Source organism: Enhydra lutris, unplaced genomic scaffold (genome assembly GCF_002288905.1).
Source record: "Enhydra lutris kenyoni isolate GAN:26980312 unplaced genomic scaffold, ASM228890v2 scaffoldscaffold30, whole genome shotgun sequence".
NCBI classification, from domain to species: domain Eukaryota; kingdom Metazoa; phylum Chordata; class Mammalia; order Carnivora; family Mustelidae; genus Enhydra; species Enhydra lutris.
In genome coordinates, this window is record NW_019154114.1 from 21,620,913 (window position 1) to 21,629,832 (window position 8,920).

The 8,920-nt window shown below is 64.3% G+C and overlaps 1 pseudogene; it reads left to right on the plus strand.

Moving 5' to 3' along the window:
- The first annotated feature begins 305 nt into the window (after positions 1–305).
- LOC111153038 lies at positions 306–517 on the plus strand (annotated as a pseudogene).
- Positions 518–8,920: the final 8,403 nt, after the last annotated feature.

Here is an 8,920-nt window from a genome sequence, read left to right on the forward strand (position 1 = left end):
CACGGCCCTGCTCCTGGGCAGACCCATCCGCCACACTGTGCGCTCATCCCCCTGCTTTGCTACCAGTGATCAATGCCACTGTTTTGGGGACTTCCCATCATATCGCTAAAAAACATGAGAAGGAATTCAAGGGGCTCCCCGGGTAGCTGAGTCGGTGAAGTGTCTGCCTTCGGCTCAGGTCATGATCCCGGGGTCCCGCGTCAGGCTCCCTGCTCAGTGGGGAGACTGCTTCTCCCTCTGCCACTCCCCCTGCTCGTGCTCACTCGTAAATAAAATCTTCTTGGCCTTGGCAACCACACAGTGCGATGTGGTTTGAGATCCTGCCCAGGATCAACCTCACGGCCGCGTGCTTGGTCACCCCCGGCACAGCTGTGGCGCACATCCACAAGTCGAGTACCGGGGGCAGGAGAAAACAGTTGCCTATTACCCATGTCAGTGGAGTTTGCTGCAAAGAGACAGGCTCATCTCTGGAATTAATTGTTACTACGTATCAAAGGGTTTGGAGAATATCGACTAAGGAAGCATTTTCCTGATTGATGAAAAATGACTCGGTCACGCCCATCTAGCCCTTCTAGAAAGTGACGCAGCATATTAACATGCATACAAAAAACAAAAAAGTAAATAAATAAATAAAATCTTAAGAAAAGTTCAAGACCTAAAACCGCCGGTATCTGTCACTGCCTCGGGTAGGACAGTCCCTGGGAAAGCCGTGTCTCCTTCGCGGCGCACACAGAGCCCTGAGCTCCGTCTGGGGCTGCAGCCACTCTGTCCCCACAGGGCGAAGGTCAGCTTGTGGAAGAGACAAGGCCAATGGTTTTTGGTGTCACAGACCTTGAGGGTTCCCTGGGCCACACTTTGAGGATTGCTAAACATGCACCCACCCCCACCCCCCACTGCAAGTCGAGGGTCTGTGCCCTGCTCTGCTGAAGAAGGAAGTGGGGGCTGGGAGACTTGAACGCGGTGCGTGTGGAGCCCGGAGCCCTCGTGCCTCATGAGCTCGGGGGACCCTGGAGCCACCCACGCCCGTCTCCGTGGGCAGGAATCTGGGAAGACCGCCTACCCTGCATAGGGCCAGGCAAGGTGGGGGGCGGGGGGACCTTTGAGGCCCCCAACCGCACAAGTTCAGCCCTCCATGCTGACCCCCTTGCCTCTGCTAAGGCCTCCCTTCCAGGTCACTCTCTGGGGCCTGTGTCCCTGCACAGGAAGTGGCCTCCACGGGCCCCTGCCCACGAGTGTGCACTCCAGGACTCTCCTCTCTCATCCTCTCACCCAGAGGGACCGAGGCTTGGAGAGGCGCTGGCTGCCCAGCCCTCCTGCTGCCCAGGCGACTCTAACGCCCCCTCCCCCGCCTCGGTCCCTCCAAGCTGTAATTCTAGGAGCTGCCACTGGGGTCAGAAGAGGGCTGGGGGCTCATGTCCGAACTGGCCCCTCTCCCCAGCTCGCCCAGCAGCTGTCTGCCTTGGGCTGGGAGTAGCCCCTTGACCCCAGGCTCCACCACAGGACAGGTTCGAGTTTGGGCAAGTCCCCAGGCCCTTCTCAGTGGGTGACCGAGGCAGCGTCACTGCCCCTGGATGCCAGCTTCCCACCTCCTGGACAATTCCTCTGGAGCCACCAGATCCCTCTCCTTACGCCGGATACTCAGAAGCCTGACGGACTCAACCTTGTTCCCTGATAAAGTGCTGGGAACTCCGTGCCCTGGCTGGACGGAGCGCGCCCGCGGAGAACCACCCGCGGAGAACCACCCCTCCTCCTAGGCTGCAGCAGCCGTCCCTCCCCCGCTGCTCCCGCTGCTCCCGAGGCCCGCAGCTTGGCCTGGACCAGGGCCCCCACGCTCCTCATCAGCACCTAGTCCTTGCAGGAGGGGGAAGGAGAGGTCGCCCCTGCTAGAAGCAGACGGTGGGTGCAGGGTGACAGGCGCCTTCAGAAAATGCGCACCTGGAATGAACAGCAGGTGCGCCGGGCCCGGGGGGGGGGGGCGGGCAGAGGGCTCTGAAGCCATCTCAGCTCGTTCTGCCGCGGAGTGCGGGAGGGCACTGTGGGCAGCTGCTGAGGGCCCAGAATGTTCCTGAACCGAGCAAGGCAGTCGCCATCCTGCCCACCCCTAGCCGGCTCCTGTGGCGGTCACCGGGCTTCTAGGACGGCATGGGGCCACCTACAGGTGCGCAAAATAAGGGGGCTGGGAGCGCATCAGGCTCATCTGCATGTATTACACGTTGTCATTCTGTCTCCCAGATGGACGTCCTGCCCTGCGCTTTTCTCTGGGATTTAATTTGTGGGTCTTCAGGCCCCTTGGACCCCCCAGAACCAGCTCTGTCCACGACACAGGGCATCGAGAAGACCCCAAGGCTTGTTGAGGGCAGGGCCTCACCATGAATGCACTGACCCAGGCCAACGTTGGCCGCGGACCCGGGGCACCGCCACGCCTCAGCAGAGCCCCAAGGAAAGGGGCCTCCCCAGGCCCACCCGCCTGCACATGCCGCCCCCATGAGACCCGGACCCAGCGCGAGGGGACATTCGTGCTGCCAGCCCCAGAGGCAAGAACTCAAAGGCACGAGCCAACTGCTCATACCCCAGCTTTTCAGTCTCGAACAAGAGGGAAGCCACGGAAGTCAGCAGCTGGGCCCGAGGTGGAAAGTATCAGGGTCTTCGGAGGGGCGGAGGGGCGCGTCAGGCTGGGAGCTGCCCCCGGGGCTTCCTAGAGGAGGCTCCTAGCATCGCCCTCAGGGGCAACCCCCGTGGCTGCCTGCAAAGTTTCTCGGCCGAGCGCGGTCTCCCCTTGGCCGCACGGGGCTGCCGTCCCGGAAACTGCGGCGGAAACGCTTCACATTTGGACGCGGAGCTCGTGAGATCGCAAACCGGCGTCCTACCTCCACACGGGTCCGGCCGCGGGGACGCGTCGTGGCGTCACTATGCCCCCGGAGGACTTCAGGCGGCTCCACTGCCAAGGACTCCCCCGGGTCCTGAGACCAGCAAACGCTGTGGGAAAACACCGAGACGCCGGTGCCAGCCGAGGAGGCACAGGCGAGGCGGGCCAAGGGGAAGCGGGAGGAAAAGGGCCGCGGGGCCTGCTGGGAGCTCGGGCTTCGGAGGGGACACACTGGGCACACCTGCCGGCCCCCTGGGTGTGGGGGCGGGGCGCGAGGAAGGGCCACTGGAGCGCCGCCTGCCTCCAACAGAGCCCTGTGGGCAGACAGGGTGTGGGGGTGCCCAGCTTTGGGGGAGCGGAGGCTGCTTGGAAAGGCACAAGAGGCCAAGAGTGTCTTCAGCTCAGGGACGCCAGACGAAGCAGGAAGCAGACCTTGATTCCAGTTGGGCCGTTGCAATAGGGAGCGCTCTGCGGGGCTGGAGACCTCATGTCCTGGCAGGGGATTCTGCCCGGGCTCGCAGGGGGAGGAGCAGACGGGGGCAGGGTGGTCGGCGGCTGGGCTGGTCTTGCAGTCGGGGAACCTGGGTCAGGGGCCTCCACGTCTAGCAAGTCTCAGCTCATCAACCGTGAGACCAAGGATGGGGAGCTGCAGGGTCTGGCCTGGCCTGGTCCCAGGTGACCCGGGGAGTCTTCTGTGGGTCTCACGGAGCCATGAGGAGTGTCCTGTAAGTCGTTAGCGGAAGGGGGTCTCTGCAGCGAGCCGGTCCCCAGGGGACTTTGGAAAACGAGAGATTTGTGGAAGTTTCCTCACGGGCCCTGTTTTTGGGCTGCTCGGGCGCAGGTGAGGTTCTCCATTGTCCTAAGAAGCTCAGAGGGGCCCAGCTGGTCCTGCCATCTCCCTGAGGGAGGCCCACGGCTGCCCGAGCCCCACACCGTGCCAGAAAGCATGCAGCCCCTCGCACCCCCTCTGTCCTCACAGCTGTCCTCTGGGGGAGAGCAGGTGCACCTCTGCCAGGGTCACACGGTCTGTGTGCCTGGGGCCTGTCCCCTCCCCACGTAGGCCACACACTCCCACTGGAGAGCAGAAGGCAGGTGGTGAGCGCCAAGTGACCCTTAACAGTACGAAGCCTGCCCCAGGCCTCCCCCAGCCTCCACCGGCCCTGGGGGCTTGCCCTCCCACACTCCCTGGACGCACGTTCTGGGCACGTTCTGGACACATGCTCGCCCTCCCGTGCCGTGGCCTGACCACTGTGCCTGCGCCCTGCGGCGGGTGTCATGGGATGGGGGCACCCGGGCTGTAGCGGTGTGGATTTCACGAGAAATCAGAGCTCAGCCCATGTCTGTACGGATTTCACGGCCACCTGTGAACCCTGCTGACGCCTCCACACACCAGAGCTTTTCCACTCTCAGCCACTTGGGGCGGGAAACAGACCCAGAGCATCGTGCCTTGAACCAAGGCCTTGCCTTTTAGCGGGCGCTGGCCGTTTGGGGGTTGGGGGCCAGCCGTCAGCCCACCCCTCCACCCCGCACGCTTCTTAACGCAGGCTGCTGGTCCCAGTCTTCTCCCTCCTGGCGACTGTGGCTCATCGCGGGGGCCGCCGAGCAGCTCCCCCCGTCTGTCACAGACGCCCAGGCCTCGGCGCCCCGGCCAGCGCTCTGCATTCCTGACCCAGTCCCCAGGAGACCGCCGGTGATCGCTGTCCTGGTCCCTGCACAGAACCAGCACACAGAAGCTGGGGCGCATGAGGGCCTCCGCTCAGAAATGGGGAGGGGCTGGTGCGTGCCAGCTCTGGGGGCCCTGACGGCTGTGTGCGAGACAAAGGCAGGAGCAGGAGCAGGCCACTCCTGGCTGTCATCCTGTTGAGCTCCCAGACGACTGGAAGTCACTTTTTCTTGGCAGGGAAGGGGGTGGGGGGGCGGGGCACACCTCCTCCAACAACTCCGCAGAAATTCTTTTTTAACCCACCCCAGAGAGGCCAGGAGGAAAGTGCTCTCCAAAGGAATAGGGACAGGGTCGGGGACACGTGCCCATCTCAGAGGTGGGGACACAGCGGCTTCCTGCCTTAAGGTGTCCAGGGCTCACGCACATAACCGGGACAGTGGGAGTCCCGCTCAGCAGGCTGTTGCTGGGGTGAGGGTGGTGGGCTCGGCCCAGTGCCTAGAGCCTCCCTTCATTGAGGAGCACCCCATGGGGACGGTCCTGCCTCCTCAGGGGCTCCCTGCTCACCCCAGCACCCCCCGCTCCTGCCTAGCTCACTGGGAGGGGCAGGGACATGGCCGTGGGCTAGGGAGGGGGCCAGCCCTGCAGACCCTTCCACGGGGAGACGCTTTCCAGGCTGGGGCACCAGGGCATGGGGGTGGCCTGGCTCCCCTGCCCCATGGAGTATCTCTGGGTGTCAGCGGAGGAAGCTGGGGCCTCCCGATGTGGCCCCGGGCAGCTTCTCTCTGCAGGGAGCAGGTGGTCCTGGGCAGGCCCCACACAGTGGAGGACAGTGTTGACAAAGACTGGACACTCAGCCTTTAACACCCCCCAGGGCTTTCCCCGGGAAGGATGCTTAACACAGTGCTGGTTCGTAGAAGGTCACACCGTCACCCCCGTGAAGGCCAGTGGTCCTCCAGACTCTCCTTCCTGTCTCTCCCCTCCCCTGCTTCCCGAAGAGGGGGAGACCCCACATGGAGTCCAGACTTGAACTTGAAGCACCTGGACCCAGGCCGTCCTGCTGTCCTTGCCCCCTGGGGAGGGAAGCCACAGGGGGCCCGGGAGCTAAAGGGGCGTCTGTGCCTGTCCTGGCCCAGGGCGCGGTAGAGCCCACACAGGAGCAGACAGAGGGAGCAGAGGCAGGGAGGGGCAGGGAGGGGCAGGCGCCGGGCAGGAGGAGCGCTGCCCTCAGACCGCGCTGACCCAGGGCTCCTGCGGGGGATGGCAGTGACCTTGTGGCCTGATGACCCCAGCCCTCACTTCTGGTGGTCTGCGGCTTCTGGGGGTCTCTCGGACCGCACTGTGGCGGGGGGCTGCCCCGATGGACCTCGGCACAGGCGCCAGGAGGCCTCGCAGAACTTCTGGGACACAAGGCTATAGACGCTGGGGTTGCGGCATTGTCGGTGGAGACACAGGTGTGGCAGGAGAGGAGCACCAGGGGTCCAGGAAGGGCCGGGCCACCAGGAAGTTGTGCAGACCCCATGTGCACAGCTCCAGGAACAGTGCACGACCACCACCAGCATCCTGGTGGCCCATGGGACAGGGGGACAGGCTGGCCGCCAAGCACAGGCCCCAGGAAGGGGCCCGGGCCACTCCAGCGGTGGAGCACTGACGAGACTGTTGCTAGCACACCAGCGGGCAGTGTGCCAGGCCCTCCCTGTGTGCTGCTAGTGCACGAGGTCACAGGACAGGCTGCCTGGGAGGCTTCCTGGTCACGGCCTGCGTCCCCAGGGGCACCCTGCCTCCACTCCGCTTGGACTCCCCGCTGCCAAACCCTGATGCTGGGGGCCCCAGCGTCTGCAAGCCCAGGACGGCTCCCCTCTGGGCCAGACCCCCACCCACACCCCACCCTGTCCAGTTAAGGGGTGAGTCACAGACCCAGAAAGGCCTGTGGGGGATTCGAAACCCACCGCCGTGCAGCCGAGGACAGTCTGCGGGAGTTGGGCTCATCGGGAAGGGGAAGGGGCACCTGTCCAGGCCTCTGGGGGGGCTGCTATCAGACTGACCCATGCCGGGAGCCTCCTGGGGGCCCCGGAGCTGAGGGGAGGTCTCCAGGGGGCCCCTCCCTGCTGCCATCTCCAGGGGGAGGGTGTGATGCTGCTGTTTGCCAAGTCAAGTGAGATCCCAGCTCCTGCTGTGTGACCCTGGGCAGCCCCCGACCCTCTCTGAGCCTCCCTTTCCAGCTTCCAGCTTCAGGATGTCAGCAATTGCCTTCCTGAACTGTGCTGAGGAAGGGGAACCGTGCAGTCATCGCTGGCTTTTGCCCCAGGAGGTGCGACCACCTGTGTGTCCAGAGATTTGTCCCTGAGAGTGGACACAGGCCTTGGCCATTGTATGTGCCTGGCTCTGTCTCTCTCCCTCTCTGACTCTGAACCTGCCCCTCTGTCTCTGTCTGTCTCTCCCCTTGCAAGACTGTGGCTCGGTCACAGGTGTCACCTCTGCTCAATGCTCTCTCTCCCTCCGTGTCTCGGAGTGTGCACCTTCTCAGGCTCCCCGTGTGGGGGACTCCCACTGTCTCAGAGCCCCGTGGCTGCCCCGTCTCCCTGCAGTCAAAGCCAGGAGCCCCTGGCCATTCACACTGGCCCCTCCCAGCTCAGGGCGCCAGGCCTGCCTCTACCTCCAGGCGTCTCTCTGCCACCCCAGTGCTTCCTGGCATGTGCTTGCCCCGTCCCCTTGCCAGCCTCAGACCTGTACTCTGCTGTCAGCTCCATGAGGCCTCCCTGCCTGTCCCTGACCCCATCCCACGTCCCGTGTCCCCCAACCGCCACAGACTACACGTGGGTCTTCCCTGTGGTCCCGAGTCCCAGCGTCCAGGCGGGGCCCGCAGACACTGGAGGGTGAACAACTCTGCGTCCCGCCCCCATCCTCTCTCTGCCCGGCTCTGCCTTGTGCCTCTCCCTGCCCTCTGCCCACCAGCCCTTCTCTCCTGCCCTCCAGCTCCCCTCCGGCCACCCCCATCCAACCCGCCTGGAGACCTCACCCGCTTGCCTCTGGAAGACCTGGGGCCCCCATCTGGCCACCGGGGCTGCTTCTTCTGGGTTCCCCGCTCCCTCCAGGCCTCACCGCACCCAGCCCCCGGCTTGGGGCAGTGTGCTCTGGAGCAGGACTCTCCCGATGAGCCCATAGAGGACGGCGGCCTCCAGCAGGGGCGTGATGAAGAACAGGGTGAAGTCAGCAGGTAGAGGGCAGGTGGAGACTGCGGGCCGCTCTGTAGCCACACTGTGGGCCGCGGCTCTCGCTGCCAGGCAGGTCCACCAGGGAAAACCGGAGCGGGCAGTAGACGCATGTGACGCCCGGGCAGCTGCCATGACCCGCTGGGCCTGGGATGGTGCACAGGGTCTGCACCCACATCGGGTGGCAGAGGGCAATGTACCTGCAGCCACGGGGTGGCCGTGTTGGGGGTCCTGTGTGGGTATGGGCGTGTGTGCGTGAGCGTGCATTGGGGGGACACGTGCTCACGACCCAGCCTGCTCCTATCACGGGAGGACTGGAGGGCCGAGAAGATCCAGGAGCCAGGCGGCCGTGGAGGGCGTGTGGAAAGCACCACTGCAGAGGTCCCCAGGCTCAGCCGTGTCTGCTGCTGGCCCAAGGACCCCAGGGACCTTTCCAAGACCTTTGACCTCTGCGAGAGACCTGGTGGGTTTTTAGTTGCACACCTCCAAAGCTCACCAACCGGGGCAGCCGATGACATCACACATCCCTCACAGCCAGGTTCACAGCCTGGACCCCGGTCCCCACCCTGCCATGTCCAGGCCATGGGGTCAACAAGTATGGGCAGGAGATGGGGGCTGCAGGAGCCCAGACAGCCAAAGCCCAGGAGAACCAGGACCGGGCCAGCGTTTGGATGTCAGAAAGCCTCAATTATGTCCCAATTCTGTGTGGCCCTGGACACGCCACCCAGCCTCTGGGTTCACCTGCCCAAGACCATGCGGGCAGGAAGGGAAAGAGCTGGGTGTGAACCCAATCCGCAAGCTTTGGGGACCACACGCCTAACTCTGGGCTACACTGCCTCTCGGGACTAAAATCAGAGCGGGGAGAAACCCAAGGGAATGTCCAGTCCAGATGCCTACTTCCCAGGTAGGAAAACCGAGGTCCAGAGATAGAGGATTGCCTTGGCTTCTCAAGGCAAGATAGCCCCAGAGATGAGAGAAGAGCCCTTCTGACCCCTGCTTCCCGGGTAGGGGCTTCTAGGGACCCACCCCACTCCCCTGTCTGGAAAGGGGCCCCGGCCCTCCTGCCCAGCAGAGGCTCAGCTCCCGAGCCTCCCGGCCAGGGAGTCCTGGCTGCCTCACTCTGTGGTGAGGGAGCTGCCTGCAGGGCCAGGCCGGGGAGCCCCCAGCTCTCCACCGTGAACG